General features: G+C 42.1%; 1 protein-coding gene across 6 annotated transcripts in view; it reads left to right on the top strand.

Annotated features, from left to right (window-relative positions):
* Positions 1-498: 498 nt before the first annotated feature.
* The window catches only part of nrxn2b (neurexin 2b), a 743,906-nt gene continuing 727,168 nt past the window's right edge, over positions 499-17,236 (top strand). For 4 of the 6 annotated variants that reach the window (XM_032544412.1, XM_032544410.1, XM_032544411.1 and 1 more), the window contains exon 1: positions 501-731. The gene's annotated coding sequence lies outside the window, so the exon portion shown is untranslated. Of the gene's footprint in view, positions 732-17,236 lie in introns of all 6 variants that reach the window. The other 2 variants (XM_032544413.1, XM_032544414.1) reach the window with 2 other exon arrangements.

Below are 17,236 nucleotides of genomic sequence, written 5' to 3'. Positions count from 1 at the left end.
TGTTCTTTGGGTAGATTCTGTTGATTTGTATGGCACTATATTATGGATTTCCCCCTTTTATTTCAATGGATCAGTATTTGTTTTGTTGAAATCACTCACTGGTTTATCTTTATACACTTTCGTCTCCTTTGACCACCATGTTTTAGAATTTCAAAAATCTCCACCGCCTGTCAGGTGCGACCCAATAAAGTGGAGGATTTTTTTTTTTGGACAGCATCTCCAGCACCGCCCTCTCATCTCCCTTGCCCAGGGTGAAGTAGCCAACCGGAGCGGGGCGTGTCTCTGCGGGCGGCCTCTTCAGTGCGGTGCCGCTGCCACTGCTACTGATGCCGCTGTGTCTTCCAGTGGATGCAGGTGGAGATGCGTCAACTCACCCACACACACCCAGAAGCATCCGCTAGAAACACGGTGGCGGAACCTCCACAATAAAAGACCCAGAGATGCGTATCAATGTAGGAGTTTTAATTTGAAAGGAACAATGTGAAGTGTCATGGTGTGCCTTGTGGCGGGCTTGACAACAGGGATGCAGGTGGAGCGACTCGGCCAGGACCGTTCACATCTGTCTTGAAGGAGAGAGGGGGGAAAGGAAACCTACGTTGTGGTCTGCTCAACGCTCTGGATGAAAAAAAAGAAACACAGAAGCGTGAACTGCATCCAGTCTATGTCCAGGGATATTTACAAACCTCCCCAAGTCTGGAGAATATAATCGGAGGGATTGACGCAAAACACAAGTAAGGACTTTTCTCTTCTTTGCTGTGACTGTATGCGTCTGAAGGTTGTTGTTTTTTCTGGCTGCGAGGATTTATCACTCTCTGCTAACGCCCCCCAAATAATGACAGGTGATGTTGAGATTATTATTTTTCATTTGCATACGCTAGTCCAATAAGGAACAAGTGTTGGCTTTGTTCTGCTGAGAAGGAGCCGGTAGCAATGATGCGTAATGGGTCAATATTTGGAGGAGATTTGGGAGGCGAGTGGATTCGGTCTGATTTTTGTTTTCAGACACAGACACGTTGAATCCGGAGTTTGTGTGTGTGTGTGTGTGGGGGGGGGGGGGGGGGGGGGGGGGGGGGGTATGTTTTAAAGCCACGCGTGTCGAAGTGTGGGAATCCAGCAAGAAATATCACAGTGCTCAGTGAAAGTCAGTTTGTATGCTTCTTCAATCTGTGGATGTGTTTACGCAGACGACTTGTGAGGGGTTATTATTTTCAGCTTCCGACACTCAAGGTAGCGTTTTATTTGAACTGCTCCGCTTTAGAATAAAACAATAGCCCAAATTATAGCAAGTGAGACGCTGTGTGTTCAGTTAATGATGATACATGTGGCCTAATTTTCACACACACACAAACACACACACAGACTGCTTACTCGCACACCTACTTCTCCTTCACTCCAAATCTCTTAAATGAAAAAAATTATGCTGGAATTCATGATTTCCCATCATCGACTGGGTTCATTTTAATTTATATAACAATATTTACAAGTGATGTATCTTTGAAATGCTAAAATAAAAATCTTCATGGCGCGGGGAATTAGGCCATCGGAGGGTATACTTTCTTTACTAAACCGCTGCATTATAATTGGCTGCTGAATGGCAGGATGGCTGTGATCCCCCTCTACGGTGGTACGCTATCTCAGAAGTCTTTTCTCGAATTAAATGTGATCAGCACGACGAGTTTGAAATGTGTACAGTAGAGTCAACATGTCTAACCCATCGTGGATATTTTGGGGCTGTATACATTGCGCCGACTATACTGCGACTGTATTCGACTCCTGCGCCACCGTGTCGCCAAACGCCCACTGGGGCGCGTAACGGTGTCTCTACACCAAATCTCCCAACCAGAGAATGAATAACAACTACTACAAACTGGTGGATCACTAATTATGAGATACACGTCGGGTTGTGGGGTTAGTTGTACTTGCACTAATTAAACGAGCTGTAGTTGAGCGGCTCAGAGGCAGAGACGGGAGGTGAGGACCAGAGAGAGGACAGCAGGAAGCAGACACCACGTACGGAGAGTCACTGTAAACGCCTGTGGGAAAAGTGACCTACTCTTCCTTTTTGTACTGAAGGTGTGTCAACTATTTTCCACAATAAGACCACTGACTTGTCATTTTTCATTATATCTGAATATGCATAATTTGTCTAAAAAAAAGACCATCTTTCCTCTTGGAGTAATACACTTTGTTTTTCATCTTAAAGACTTTGCTAACGGTTACAAAGAAGATATTCACAGTGTGCTCACTCTAGTGGAGTTGGACGAATGCAGAGAAGTGTTTTACTCTGATGGACTGACCTGAATTCATTGCTTCCTTTGACCTTCCTAAGGAAAATACAATACAGTAAGGGTGGTTGTCTGAACCACACACAAGACGTGGTAGTGCGTATTGAGTTAGCTATCCTCTTAATGCAAATAAAGCCCTGTGCAAGAAATACAGCAATGTGATGTGACTCATTTTTTGGTTTCTTTCTCAGGCCAGAAATATGTGATCTCATAAAGCCAGGCCTATAAGCCGTGTAGAAAGACTTTACACTTGTCTTTGGCAAAAAAATAAATAAATAAATACAACTTTCACAAAAAAGTCTCCACCATCAATCCAGTCTAATGACTCTAGTTTAGACAATAGGCTTTGGAAATACCTAAATAGCGTCTCCCCTTTATAATAATACACACTGAGCATATGGGAGAAAATGGACCCATATGATTCCACTTTTGTTCTCAGAGCTTTCAGTGCACTTCATGGAGGGTGCTTAACATTGCCTTTGTGGGTTGAGATGACTTATAATAATTGCAAATTCCCCTGCAATTTGAATAATTTCTCCAGACCTTTTCCCTGTTTGTTATGCTGCTAGCGCAAAAAGTGGATTTGAGGTCCTGTTCTTCTCTTTGTTTTCACTCATCCCTCTGACATGAGGCTCCTAACAACTTTCCTGAATACAAATCTCTGGCTTTTCAACTCAAATGCCATCATTCTGGGTCAACACACAATCAGCATGCCATTTGAATGCTGCAGAAAAACAACACCTTTTCAAATGCATAATGTGCCTTATCATAAAGTGTCCACTTTCTGTGGAGGAAGTGTGTAGACCCAGTTTGTTCGAGTTAATCTCAGAGAATGAACTTGATGAAGGAGCTGGATCTCATGTGATTTATAAGATATTCAGTTTCATGCTGGGTATATTTAGGCCGAGCACAGCCCTCGAAGCAGCTGTCAGATTGCAGGCATCAGTCAGAAACTCTATCCTTTCGCAGGTCAGTGTTTTGAGCAGCTGTCATTTTCCCCTGACAGAGAGCCGAGGCACTGTCTTCTATCTCACCTCTATCAAAACATGGGCCCTCACACTCCTCCCCACGTCCCTCCCCGCCCCGTCGCCCCCCTCCAGTTTACCACCACAGAGACCGAGACAGCAGAATTGGAAGAGAGGAGAATCAGAATGGGTAATCTTCCTGTAATCCCTCGTACGGCAGCAAAGAGAGCAATATGCGTCATTAACTCACTCTTTTGCCGATTGCCGTATGGGTTTTATCCATCTTCCCGTCCATCCGTTCACCATCCGCCTGCAGAGTGGAAGAGAAGCGAGGTAAAAAGAGCTTACGGGGAGCTATAAAGAAGACAGACACTTTCACTTGCATAAAAAGGGGAGGAAATGTGATAGGAAAATGAAAGATGTCCTCCTACTACCTCCTCACGCCCTTCATTTTAGCTGGTAGGGCCGTGATGAGGGAAGATTTGACCCATCGGCTCTTTGTGCCGCCCTTCTATTGCTTTTCTCCTTTGATTAAGCAGTGGCAGAGTAGAGGTGGAACAGCGTATGATGGAGAGATGGATTGAAATACCTCTCATTGTCTCTGAGTGATTGCAAGGATGGATTTGGAGAGAGAAAGAAAAGGGGTGGTAGACAGAGAGAAACAGGAAGAAAGAGAGGCTATATCGATCTGATCAAGTTACGCCCCTTTTCCTCCTGTGTGGCCATGGCGGTAGGATATCTCTGTCTAGATTTGTACTAATATTAGTCAGTCTAGCAGGACATTTATTATTAAGGATGTCTAAGTTAGTACATGTCTTGCCGCGCTGTCGGCTGCAGAGAAAAAGGCTCAAAATTGACGTGTGATAGTAGCAGTTGAGTTCTGTGCGGATTTTAACAACTTGCCTTTGGTCTTTCTAATTGAGCAAGAGTTGAGAGACTTTGGTGTTTAAAATCCTGGATTTGTGCCACATACTCTACTGTATTCCACAAAGATTGGGTCATGAATTCATTCAGCACAGCACGCAAGTACATGTGAATCTTGAAAGAGGGTTTTTTTCTTGTCTCAAATAGTTGAAAGTAATGTAATCCCAGCCCCGTTCATTTCATATCTGAGTAACCCCCAAAAAGCAGGCCAATGAATTAATGAAGATGTTCTTTGTAGCCTCCAGTGGGATGATTTGAAATATTTGCATTACCATATTTTTCTCGCCTTTTAATTGGCTCAGCTTGAATTTCTTAAAGAGAATAGAGGAGTATCAATAATCAAGAAAACCAAACAGGCATTTGAAGCCACTTATCATGTCAGCGCCTTATTTCTTTCTCACCTCATCTCCTATGGGTGTCACCCAGCCTACACCTGAGAGAATTCTTGGCTGGAGAGTTTTTTAGGGCTGGCTTATGTTTCAGATGTGAGAAGTATATCTCTTTAGCACCCGCCAGTGAGCTGTTTACCTAAATTACTCTAGCACAAAGGAAGCTGCTGTTTCTCATGTTTAAAAATATCACCCCAGACTCCCTTCCTCCCACTTAAAAGGGCACATTCTGGACAAAACAAGCTGATGTAGCCTCACTGTTGATGATGATATATCATGTTCACCTGCAACCTGAAGACAATCCTCAGTAGTACACACTAGTGGCTGTTTTGTACTGCAGAGCCCATTGGCTTTGTGTCATTATAAACACCAAGACTGTCTATCCATTCCAGGGTATGCTAACATGTACAGTAGTTAGCTGTGAAAGCATTCCTATTTCAAAGTGGAGCAGGTTGCATAACAGGGAGATGGGATACAAAAAACCCCACATAAGAGTTTTATGCTCATAATTGAAGAGTGGGTGTTAGTCACTAATCCGTATGATGTGGGATATCACTCATCCACACTGTTTCTAGTTTTGCATAATCATGCAATTTGTTTGCATAACACTTGCAAATATAACTAAACAATAGCATTTGCTTCCATAGTCAAATGATGGACATTACCATCAGTCACTTATTGCTATTTGAACACAGCCTTATGCAATAAAATGCAACATAATCGACAATAAGCTTTTTTTTCTCTCACGGAATGTTTAATTAATGTGTTTCTTATGGTCAACAAAGCATAATTATGAGATTGTTTCTCCAAATGAACAATATACTAGCAGTTTTCAAAGATGCAGGGAATATAGGCAGCCCAAGGGAAGTTTAGAGTCATCACTTTGAATGTAGATGTGTTTATGTTCCCTAAACTGATTTGTATATGAGTCACACATGAGCTGTAGCTAAGGCCATGGACATAATGGCGGACGAGCTTCCTCAGACGCACTTTTATTAATTGTATTGTCTCTGTTTAGTTCATGTTTTTTTTCTTCTTTTGAACTTCCTAAACTGACTCTCAGCAGAGCAACTTGAAAAACTGTTTTGTATTATTGTAGTATTCCTCTAAGTCGAGTACCCTTAAGAGAACTGTTGTGCTCCACCACAGTTTATTCCTCTCCAGGAAATCCATAAGGCTTTTGGCCGTCCTGTCATGCAGGAAAATATTTAAGTGGAATCACCCCTGCAGCAGCAAAATCAATACAAGTTGTCCAAACTTGAGCCATACATGCTAAAACGTCCCAAGCGCACAACTCAACCTCATGCTTCATTCTGAATTGTAGCTATTTCCAGTAATAGAATGCAGCTGTTTCTTACGCTCTATTCACTGGCTGAAATTAGGTCTGGATTTTCCCCACCTGTGGGTAGAATGGGCCGAGCAGCAGGGGGCACTCGGGGGCTGATGGGGGTCAGGGTATTGAGATACTGTCTACATCAGTCACACTCAGCCCCATCACGGCATCACTTTGCTCGCCAGGCAATGGAGAGGGATGGCTATTCTGCGAGCCACAATAGCCACTTCACTGTAGAGAGGGAAAGGCTTTGGTGGGGCACAATGGGTCCTTTTAGAGAGGTGGTGGAGCTGCTGCTGCTGCCGGGGCCTGCATTGGGTTTGTGCAGCCAGCGAACCTTCATCACGCTTCTCTTGTCACCGATATGATGGTGCTCTGTACGCAGATAGCCAAAGGGCAGAGTGTGGGAACAGCCACCATTTATCCCATAGAACTCTCACGTCGAGCGCTCTCAGCAGCTAAGGACATAGGTTGAGCAGGACGTGTCAAACAATTAACCAGCACTATTCTCTCAGTTGTAATGAGCCAGGCATAGAGAAGCATATTTGAGTGATGACACCATTTTGTGATTCAAAAGAGAAACACAGAAATGAAATGGGCACTCAAATTCCCATTTAGCTTTATTTTTGTTGTATTGTTGGTATGTGTCTTCCTATCATGCACTAACTGCATTTCTTCAACATTTTCTTTGCTTTTTGGTCGTGGAACCAATTGATTGCTTGATAGCTAAGGTGTTCATTTTTTCTTGCACCATACCAGATTTTTTTCTGTGTGCCATTTTCCTCTTTGTCAGGGGCAAATGAGGCCTGTGTCACATTTGTACCGATGTGCCGCTTTGGCTTTCACAGTTTGAAGGGGAAAAGCAAAGACGTGAAGGCTGAATGTGTCTACATGATGTACGAGGAAAAGAGGGGGAGGAGGGAGAATGAGGGAGGAGGAGAGAGAGAGGGAGAGCAGAGTCACAGACCATCCGTTCCTCCCTCCATCTCAGTCCAGCCGTTTCAATCCAACCATCCATTCAGATAGCTTTAGTGAGACTTGCTGACTAACTGCTCTGATGCAGTGCAGCCTTTTCTTTAGTCTTTTGGACCGTGTCCCTCTCCATACTTGCACATTCTTAGCTGTTCAGTGTACTGCTGTTATAGGCTGCATAAGTTTTTCTCCTACGCAACCCAATGCAAAACTTCCATCTCCTAGTAGTTAGATTTTAAACATTATAATAAATACATTTATTTTAAAGTAATTTTATTGCCTAGTGGGAACCATTCTATAACAGATAAAGCACAATAGTGATACAGAACATTTGATTTCAATGTCTTTGCCTTTTCCCAGGAAAAATCCTCTGACATACAAAAAGTGATCATTTCCAGCGCCATCAGTAGTGAATTGTTTAACAAGAGGAACTGTTAAGATCAGCAGTAATAGCTTGCATGACTCACATTAAAAAAAGTCCCATTACTGGACAGAATGGGTTTTGGACAGGTTAAGTGTGGTGCAAAACCACCACAGCCTATACTTCACAGATGCTAAGCTGAAGTGTCTTGTTGTTATACAACCTACAATGTCATTATAGCCAATACTATTTCGATGTAATCAGTGTTTTAGAACACTTCTGGTTTAGCGGCAATGTCCAAAGCTGCAGCCTTTTAAATCATGGCCCACAAATTAAATAAGACCAGATCTAATTGTTTTGGGATCAGAGCCACTCTTCCCATCAATGGTGTTAATTGCGGGGGTTTAGCACTTCCCGAGTCACTCTCCCTCTTTCTGTCTCTCTCTCTCATTTCCAAAAGGAGCAGTCCAGGATTCATCAGTGTTTTCCCTCTCTTCCAAGCTGGTGTCATACACCATTTGGCCTGGGTGTTTGTGGACTGGCATGTATGGTGACGTGTGCCTCCCATTCTGCAGCGACTCCCTGGAATAACTGCAATTTCAAATGGCCCTTGGTGTAAAGCAAGCTGTAGCGTGTGTGTGTGTGTGTGTGTGTGTGTGTGTGTGTCACAGATGGTATTAGCAGCAGAGATGCTTGAGCCTGTTTTTACAGAGTGGATCCCAGGGAATATGTCAGGGTTTTCCACCAATGTCTGTCACCATTTTTGCAAAATGGATGACTCAATACAAGATTTCTTGACCTTTGTTTGGGCTAAGTTTGCATAAAATTGCAGACAACAGGGATAAGAACAAGGATAAACTAAAACCTTCCTTGCAATGTTTATCCAGTTTTGAGGTAAGAACTCTCTCAGTGCAACATGACAAATGACTGTATGAAATGAAAGACAAACAAAAAGGAAAACGCAAGCATTAAGTTACATCACAAATGTAGCTTTTTCATAATGTTTACCACACAGTTAGGAGAAACATCATCACCGGGAATAGCTCCCAGGCTGACAGGCAATCAACAGAGAAAACAAGAATGGAGAAGAGAGAGAAAAAGACAAACAGGCAGATCATAGGAACCCAGCAGACCTCAAACTTCCAAAGTACCGATGATGTGTTGAAAAGCCAGCCCCACCAAAGTCAAACTTCTTCAGAGCATTATCGATCCAAAGCTCTCTCTCTCTCTTGTCAAGCCATTTTCTCCATGGATCTGCAAGGCAACTTTGCTCCAGTTACCTACTATTCACTCGCTAACCCTAATCTGCCATCAGCCATGAATCTATAAGACTTAGTCACACCTGTGTGGCCCGGAGCAAGTCAATGAGGAGAAAGTGATTGTGTTGTTCTCTCCTCTAACATTAAGCTCTCCATCTTCGTCGTGGTTTATTCTTTTTTTTTGTGTTCTCAGGGAGGGGAAACAGGAATGAAGTCCATGCATCCACAGTAGTACAGTACAGTGGTTTTCACAATTTCCAGGCGGTTTCATAGATTTGCAAAATGAACACATCAGCACTTCAAATCATCCATTATTAATGGGGCCAAAACATAAAATAACATATCCCAACAGGAATCTCCAGTCTCCCATCCCTATTTAACGTATTCAGACATCATCAGCAAGAGAATAATGATGTCTTCTGCCAATAATATTAACTAACATGGATTGCCACAGAGAAGCTATTTTTAAATTTGACCATTTGAATTAATACACTGTGTCTATAATGTATACAGTATAATAACTTAATGAGCCCAACAGATGTGTGCTGGGGCCATAAGAAAACTTTGGAGCGTGTAAAGATGATATGACTCGGAACCTCTATTAAAAACAATTTAAACCAGGTGGTACGAATCACTTACATAAAAGAATTTTTTTTTAATTTTGCCTTAGATTTATTCTGAAAATGTATTCTAAAATAAGGACACATTTCATGACAACTGCCATGTATTACACAGTTTGGAATTTTGAAGCTGAATCCAATTGGAGCCGAGTGATTTGTATGTTCATCACTTATTTGGTGCATCTGCAAAAACAACCCTAACCTTCCCTTCTCTAGTTTTCACACTTCCTAATATTAATTTCTGTATCTTTGTTCTGCTCTGCTCTCCTCCATCTACTACTTACATTTAAATGCTTAGCTTCACGTCTAAGAATTTCAGGGACCTTCCTTGATGTCATTAAGCGCTCGTGGCACATCCCACAGTGCATTGCCACCTCCAGGCTCTCCGGTTCAGAGCCGGAGAGCTGAACCAGGGACAATGGGTGCAAGAAGCACCGTGGGATAAGCCGCAAGGACTTCATGACCATCAAGGAAGGACATGCTGTGTGTACATGGCCCATTAGCACACTTCAGCAACACGTACTTCATCGACAGCTCTAGTCTTTGCCAGTGTATGTTAAGCTGCTGTCAATTCAGTACCAGGGACAGTTCTTTACTCACATTGTTTCAGCTCTCACACTCTGGGCCCCGTTATTTGTGCATACATAACTGTTGGAGCCATTTCATTGGTTGACCAGCGTGTGATGCTGGAGGTGGAAAAGTTTATTTAAATGTGGCCTAATTGGTTTAGCGGTGTTGCACACATCAAGGTCACAGTTTTTTGACCGTGGTTAGGTGTGCGATGATGTGTTAAGATTAAAAGAGCAGTTATTTTGTTTGATTAGTTTTGTTTCCTTTAAATAAACAGATTGTCACATCCAAAGTGAAGTTTTTAAACTCTTGGTTGTTAATTGGCAATTATTACAAAGACACACATTTAGTCCGATGCCATGCGTTAATTTCCGACCAAACAAAGGAACAAACGTGCGCCAACAGTAACAGTTATCCAAATTACTGTGTTAACAATTTGACATGAGTCTAAATTTTGGGAGTTTTCAAAGCTGGTTTGAATTTAATCCTAAAGTATTGTCAGAGCAACTCGTCCTTAAGCCCAAACCTGCAAAAGTGCCGGCTCATTGACAGTTAGCTTGTGATGGTGTACGGGATTGAGGAACAAAACGCAGAGACAGGCCTGCAGACAGGAGAGAGTTTAAAAGAGGGTTTATTAACAAAAGAGTCCAGCAAACAAAGGATCCAAAAAATACAAGACAAAGTCCATAAACAAAATCTAAAAATCATATAATACAGACTCTCACAAGAGACCACGAGACAGAAACTACAACTAGACAAGACAAGGGAGCCACCCAGGACTAAAACATATACCAAAAAATAACACAAGACCAAGGAGGACACTAGAACACAAACACAAGGAGACAAGACAGAACCAGAAAAGAAGGGACAGAAAACAAAGCAATATACCGAAATCAGAACATATCGAAGACACATACATGAGCTAATTTTCACATACAAATGGCTCACTTTCTTAGATTTTCAATTATGAGTGTTGATATGTATAAATATAAATACAATTTTAGATTAAAACATGCAAATCATTATGATCTAATGTTGTAATTCTCACAAATACATATTTATAATTAGAAGTTACATATACAGGATACAATATATAACATGAGATACAGTTTGAGATCTCATTTCAAAATAAGAGTATGCTGTCATTCAAGACAACTTCATTCAAATCAATTCTGAAACTGCTTTCAAATAACCTAATTAGCTAGATGACAATAAACGGGATTATTTTAGACAGACAACAGCATGAATTAGTTCAGCCACATTTGAAGAACAGGGCCGTGGCTCACTCACAAAGCCAAATGGGTTTTACACTTACTTTCCAATCGCACAAAGATGTCTTACTTTTAACTTTAAACACCGCATAATATAGCTGACATGCTCTGAAGAGAGGGACATTTAGGATTTAAACACCATTTCTGTAGAAAATGTCAATACTTTTAACATTTCTAGATCATTTTTCTCTCTCTAGCTGTAAAATATAGTGTCTCACCAATAGATGTTAGATGTTAGAAGAGGGTAGATATCAATAATGAATTGAATTTAGACTATCATTTGTGTTACAAAACTCTCAACATCGATTTGCCCAGTGTAAACTGTTGGACTCATATTTCATCATTGCAGCTGTGGAGAACATGAAACCAACTTTTTAAATAGAAATCTTTTTTACAGAGTCAATGTACAATACAGTATTAATGAAAAGTAAAGTATGTCCACAATGTTCTATTAATACTGCCAAGCCTTTTTTATTTCTGCATTTACACTTCATCTGAATTTCCAGTCACCTACTCTCACTTTTCCACGGTCTGTGTTGCTCAGACAGAATAACGATGACATTTCGTATTCAGGAAATAGAAGAGCATTGTTGATGTTATATATACTTTAACATTCTAGTATATTCAACATATTGGAAAAAAAAACGTTAAGTATACAACAAGGCATTGTAGTGAGTTAATTTTATTGTTTGATAATTTTTTTCATCCTAGTTTCATATTTTGCTTTTTTTAAATTTTGTATCAAACAAAAAATGTATATACTGTATATCAAATATACACCTTTTTAGTTGTTTTTAATTTCAGGTGCTCCATTCTGTCCGTGAATAGGATTATTCAGTCAGCAGGCTTAGTCAGCAGGAAAACTCAATTGCATATCAAAGGTATAAGTAAACACAGTGGCTTTCTCCATGCACGGCAACACAGCCAGTGCTGAAAGAGAGGGAGAGCCATGCTGTTGATTCATTGTCTTGGACAGTTACTCTCCTCAACCAATTCTGCCTCCACTCTCCCATCTCTTCTCCAGCCAATTGTTTCTGAGGCAGTGAGAGGATTTCAGCACCTAGGATAGCTCCAGATCCTGGACTGCTGCACACTGTTTCCCCGCCTCTTTTTCTACTGTAGCACTGAGGAGCTGTTCTTTCAGCCCCCAGTTCCAAACACTTTCCAGCACAGTTCTCACTTTGTTTGTGTGTGTGTGTGTGTGTGTGTGTACCATAGACATGGTATACACTCTTAGTTTCTTGTTCCTCCCTCGACAGCTCCCTGAAGAAAGACTGCTGCTCTGGCTTTTTTATGATGGATTAGAGGTGTGTGTGTGTGTGTGTGTGTGTGTGTGTGTTTGTGTGTGTGTGTGTGTGTGTGTGTGTGTGTGTGTGTGTGTGTGTGTGTGTGTGTGTGTGTGTGTGTGTGCGCGTGTGTTAAGGGGGACTTAAACTGCACACATTTGAACTGTGCTGCAATCTTTTTATCCTTCTCTGCCTCTAACTTTCCGTCTTTTTCTACCTCAGAGTGTGGTTTGGCCAAGTCGTTGTTTACCATCCTAACAGTACTTACAATATTTGTACACTGCTGTTGCAGACAGTAATGGCATGGATTAGATAGGAAAAAAACCATGACCAAGTCAGACCTACAGTATTTCTAAATACATTACAAAGGCCTTTTGTGTGTGTGTGTGTGTGTGTGTGTGTGTGTGTGTGTGTGTGTGTGGGCTAGTATTGGCTTAAGCTGCTGTTTTTATTAATTATTGACTTGTATAAAGCCTGTGAGAAGGTCTTGCGGCCCTTGTGGGATACTATAATTATGTCTGATTTACAGCTCTCAGCCCTACTAGTGATGACTATGCAGAACTTTCAACCCCTCCCGCACCTCTTCCCACCACCCCTCTGTTTTCTCCCTTAATCCACTCTTGCTTTGCGTCTGGCATTTCTTTCTTTGTGTTTTTTATTTTTTTAAATCAAGCCAGACCGGCATAATAGAGGCTTAGGCCAAGAACTGCTGACTGGAGTTCTTTGATGTTTGGGCCGCTGGTTTTGCGTCAGGTCATGGTGTAAATGTATCGATGAGGTCATGGAGTGTTAAGCCCAAGCCTCTCAGTGCACTTAAGGTAGCTGTGGAGTATTTATGTAAGGTCTTTTGAAGTGCAGAGATGTCTGATGGCATGTTCAACTTCTGAGGTTTTAAGGAGGGAGTACGGAAGGAAGTATGTCAGTGAGGAAATATTGATTCATGAAGTATCGTAGGAAAGCAGTTGTGCAATGTATGTGAATTTGAGATGTTAGCTAATGGTGTTTTTTAGAGCAATGTCTCAGGTATCTTATCTTATCCCACTTAAAATCTCAGCAATGCCTGTTTCAGCAAGAATGGTCACATCCTTCAGAGTGCTTACACGTCCTTTTAGAAAAGGTTTTATATGAATATGCATATCAGTATATGTGTATACATTTTGTGCATGTGTGTGCCCTGTTGATGTCCCCCAGCACCACCTGTGACCTAAGGAAGGGTAAAGTCAGTATGCTGATGTGGCACCACCCCTACAGATGGTCTTGATAGGCCACGACATGGCGCGGGACAGCTGCTGGGTGTTACAATGACAGAGAGAGAGAAAGAGAGAGCGAGGGAGAGAGAAAGAGAGAGAGAGAGAGAGAGAAAGAGAGAGAGAGGTGAGAGGGTGTGAAAGAGGAGAAGACAAGGGGCATTTAAAGCGGAATTTATGTTTGTGCTGTGTGTGCTGCTGTACCTTGTATGTAATCCTGTCCAAAATGTCTGCTCAAACGGCTCAAGAAAAATCTCAACTGCTCAAGAACTGTGAAAAATGCTGTTGCACTGAGCTTGATTGCAATGCATATTTGACATTTTCAATTGTTGGAGAATGCGTAAATGCTTATGTACAAGGTTTTTTGGGCAACAACATCAAAATGTATATATTCATGCATTCTCCATCTTAAGTGAATACATGTATCTCATTATCTTTCATAGTCTGCTGCAGTAACCCAATTTGTGTGTGTTTGTGTGTGTGCATGTGTTAACTCTGGATAGTAGTTATGCCACCAGTGTGCAGCAACACACAGTACAAAGCACAGTACAAGGGGCAAAGTGCAGTCAGTCAGACGCACAGGCAGCTTCAAATCAATGTTGAGTCGGAAGTAATGGATGTGTAAAAAATGGATGAATTAAGTAAAGATGAATGAGAAGTGATAATAATAAGATAGGAGGAGAGAATGGCACCCCATTGGCCCATAGAATAATGTTTGAGGGAGGAGAAGATATGATTTGGTAAGACAGACGAAGGAATGGAAGGGGATGAAGAGGGCAAGAAAAAAAGATTCTCATTCCACTTAACACAGGAAGAGTCTCCCTGAACAAGAGACAACCAGAGACAAAGAGGAAATGAGCTTTGGTGAGGATGCAGAGAGCAACCTGTGGTTTAACATTGACTCACCTTGGCTGTCTGTCAGTTGGAAGTACCCCCCCCCCCCCTTCCCCCCAGTCCACTCCCTGCTGTTTTAATGAATTTACTAAGGCCTTGGGAATGGCTAATGCATTTGTTTATGGAGGAAGGAAAACAGGTGGATACAAAATTCACCTCTGGCAGTCATTTCCTGGGGGGGGGGGGGGGGGGGGGGCATCAAACAGTCCCTCAGGCTGGGGCTCATGTGCCATTCTGTTACATTTTGTAGATTTGAACTGTTCCCTGAGCCCCTGAGTCCCTTGTATGATTTCTGTTTGAAATCCCAGCTTTACAGGTTAGTGCAGAGAAAGGTCCCATGGTAATGCTAATACCCAGATGACTCCCACATGTGGGTTAAGGCTTTCCTTTCCGCTCCGTCTACCTGCCTACCTCCTCGGTTAGCCTATTGCTACCAAAGCATCCCATCCTTCATTCATATGCTCCACTGACTGTACTGCGTCAAATAGGCAGCCTGTGAACTCAGGGGGAAGTATCCACAGAGAGATGGGATGGTGAGCTTGAGGGTGCAGGGGCAGTTGTGGGAAGTAATGTGGTGGAGGGAAGAGAATGCAGCTATCATCCATTCCTATTAGAGGAGACGTGAGACGGAGGAGGGCCAGTAGGGAGGGACAGAAAGACAATAAGAAGCCAAGAGGGCACGGAATATGACTCTAGGTGCAACGTGAGCTGGAACCTATCACATGTATTTATGTTCACGCCCAAGTATTAGAGGCAAGGACAGCGAGCATAGACAGAAAGAGAGAAAAAGAGGGACTAACCCTCTAAGACCTTTACCTACAATGCTAAACATATTCCTGTTTACTGGAGAGCATAGCTTTTACAACCCTTTAGGCATTTTCCCTGCCTCTGACTCCCGAGAGAGGGGCAGAGGACTAGGTATGTCAGAGCCAGCTGTGGGCTGCTTGCCTGCCTGAAATTGATAAGAGCTACTGTGCATCTCCCTTGACGTCTTTCCTTGGCTAGCATAGTTTAGTTCAGTAGTAACAAAAAATTGCATGAAACCATTTTCTGTATTCATTCTTTCTCTTTCAAATTGTTTCTATTAAGCACAGTGGATCACTTAAAATATGCATTGGTTCGAGTTGAGTGATCAAATTGACAAGATTGACTCAGACAAGATTGACGGATTGCATGGCATTGCCAGCGGATGTATAACAAAATAATAGAGTTGCAGAATTATTGACATGGGCTATTTCTCTCTGTCAGGTTACTTTTAATGGGCCTTTGAACAAGAGCAACATTTGGTTTAGTGTTAGATGAAACGTCAATTGGTGAGTAAAAAAACCCGGGACCAGGTAAGACCATTATGAATGTTATGGGAATCTGGCTAGTTGCTGTGATGGTACATTAAATGCCACAAAGAGCGGACCCTCCCACAGTCCCAGAATGGTACAGTCCCACATTCATCTATTCACTTGACGTCTCAAGACAGTGGCTACCCCCGTAACCAGGTTCTGTCTTCGTTTGGCAAGCCCAGCGGTGGAGTAAAGATGAAGTAATCGAATGCAAAGTTAAAAAAACAAAAAACGATAACGTTAGGCCAAACTATGAAGAAGGATGCAGCAAGAATGTGGAATTACCGGATACATTTTGTACAAGCGAACAGTAGGCTAAAGTGCGAAATGTTCGGTGTTAAGTGCCTACTGCTAGCTTAACTTTAATTGTTTTGAACGTGAAGCTCGAAAAACATGGCGTTTGTAAAAAAGGAGCTGGAGTTGCGGCAGGTGGTGAGTGTTTGTTTTATCAAGATAAAGATATTTTGTTTTATCAAGATAAAGATATGATAAACAGACCTGTGTGTTTATAATAAATTACAATTGGTTTGGTCTCTGACCAGTCTGCCATTATTATCATCTGGGAATATCACTACATTAATATCGTCACACTTAATCTCCGGAGCACGTCCTGTATAAACCTGAAGCTGAGACCACGGACGCTGCGCTGCTCATCTCTACTTTTACAGAGAGAGTGGACACTGACGCGACTCGCAAGTCTGCTGGCAGGCAGCAGCCACCAGCCACCGGGCAGCAGCCACCGGGCAGCGGCCGCACGCCAGGCAGCCTCGACATAGTACCGTCCCACCGGGAAAAGTCCCACTCCGCATCTGGGTGCCAGTGCAACCATTCCTAATATCTAAACAGCTGTAGTAGGGTTTAAATCAAACTCGTGAAAACAAAAGTGACAAGTAGGCTAATGCATGTTAATAAAAATAAAGCAGAACACATGCAGAAGACAACGCAATAACTGTTAAACACATTTATTTCGGATCAGACGGTATCTGATTTGACACATGAGACTCCAGGATTAATCTTAGCCTGGCTGTTAGCCTGCTCTGGACCAGGCTAGCTGCAAAGAATAAATCTCCATGGTTACTTGGCTGGGCTTAATTCAATCTGGTTTCGTGCAACCGAGTCCAAGCTAAATTCATCCAGGATAACTTGAATATCCCGGCTTAATCCCTTATCCTAGTTTCGTGCAACAGGCCCCAGGTGTTGTTGTTGTTTGTTTGTTTGAAGAAGCAACCCACTTAAACAAGGCAAGGAAAGGCTGCACATTTCAGCAACAGGGCAATTAAAGTTATTTACACAAAAACAGATCAAACACAAGAATAAAAGTTACAGTGTAGTTTAAGAAATTAAACATTAAAGAAATGATCAGCCATTTAAGGAAAGGCAATGTCAAAAAGAAAGGTCTTCAGCCTTGATTTAAAAGAACTGAGAGTTTCAGCAGATCTGCAGTTTTCTGGGAGTTTGTTCCAGATATGTGGAGCATAGAAACTGACAGAAAGCAGACCTGTCCCAGATGACCTGAGAGGTCT

The sequence above is a fragment of the Etheostoma spectabile genome, chromosome 19, assembly GCF_008692095.1.
Source record: "Etheostoma spectabile isolate EspeVRDwgs_2016 chromosome 19, UIUC_Espe_1.0, whole genome shotgun sequence".
Taxonomy (NCBI): domain Eukaryota; kingdom Metazoa; phylum Chordata; class Actinopteri; order Perciformes; family Percidae; genus Etheostoma; species Etheostoma spectabile.
The sequence above is the reverse complement of the archived record's forward strand: the minus strand, read 5'-3'. Positions and strand labels throughout refer to the sequence as shown.